Source organism: Fragaria vesca, unplaced genomic scaffold (assembly GCF_000184155.1).
Source record: "Fragaria vesca subsp. vesca unplaced genomic scaffold, FraVesHawaii_1.0 scf0512053, whole genome shotgun sequence".
NCBI classification, from domain to species: domain Eukaryota; kingdom Viridiplantae; phylum Streptophyta; class Magnoliopsida; order Rosales; family Rosaceae; genus Fragaria; species Fragaria vesca.
This window is the reverse complement of record NW_004442515.1, coordinates 1-1108: the sequence shown is the minus strand read 5'-3', so window position 1 is coordinate 1108 and position 1108 is coordinate 1. Positions and strand designations below refer to the sequence as shown.

General features: G+C 40.6%; 1 non-coding gene across 1 annotated transcript; it reads right to left on the bottom strand.

Moving 5' to 3' along the window:
* Positions 1–153: 153 nt before the first annotated feature.
* Positions 154–965, bottom strand: LOC101297895 (the record flags this gene model as incomplete). Its single annotated transcript, XR_185430.1, has 3 exons — positions 795–965; positions 371–608; positions 154–278 (listed from the first exon to the last, which is right to left on the bottom strand). It is a non-coding gene; the product is annotated as an uncharacterized LOC101297895 (transcript).
* Between the last annotated feature and the right edge of the window lie 143 nt (positions 966–1108).

Genomic DNA, 1108 nt, shown 5'->3' with positions numbered 1-1108 from the left:
CCTGAAATAAAAGAAGAGAAATGTTGTTATAGATCTTAATCAATCAAATGTATAAACACTTGTACAAATAGAGATGCACATAAGAATAGGACTTGTACTTTTTTAACTATATGTCATTGAAACAAGGCAATCGAAGAACTGCATGTTACATACTTATTTATGACTAAAGTACAAGCCTTTCCATCCTTTCTTTTCCCTCTGCAAACTCCATAATCAACAGAAGTTCCGATCTTCACAATATGATTGGCTGAAAACACACTCAAAGAAAAACCAGCACCCTGCATATTCAGACAATCTGGTTATCTTTGATGATAAAACAAGAACAGTTTACTTAAAATGCACAGAACAACACTAGATAACAAAACAATACCTTAGCATCCTTGCGTATGCTACAATTAAACAGCGCAAACACCATTCCAACTGGCTCATTGCAGTTCCTCTCATAAGCATCACCAAACAAGAAAACAGAAACAGTATCTTCATCCAAACACCCGAATTTGTATATCACATAGCTCTTCCCCATAGAACTAGTTCTTTTAGTCCCCTTCTCAGTCAACACTCCAACAGTTGCCCAACATCCTGAAAGAGTTTCCCTAACCAAATAGTTCCTACGTACAAAACCCAAACAGTTACACAACATCACAACCCAATTCAAGTATTCAACCATCATTTTAATAACAACTCGTGAAGTAAACTACTCTAAAAGAAAGAATAGCACTTCCAAATCTGAAACCAACCAAGAGCTGAAAGAATGTCTGTAAAAGAAAGGAAGAGGATAAAGCTGTGCTTCTCACCAATCGGGCAATCTGGGCAAGATCAAGCATCTATGATTTCAACACAAGATCGGGTTGAGAAAGGAAGAGGAGAAAGCTGGGCTTGGGCAGAATCGTGGTTCCTATGCGAGCTCGAGCGAGAAACGATCTGTGCGAGATCGATTTGGGGTGGAGAAGTGAGAGAGGATCGAGCTGAGAGAGAGAGCGCGACAGAGTGAGAGAGGGACGAGATCGATTTGAACAGTGAGAAAGCTGTGCTCGTGTTCCTGTGCGAGATCGAGCGAGAAACGATCTGTGCGAGATCGATTTGGGGTGGAGAAGTGATGGAGGATCGG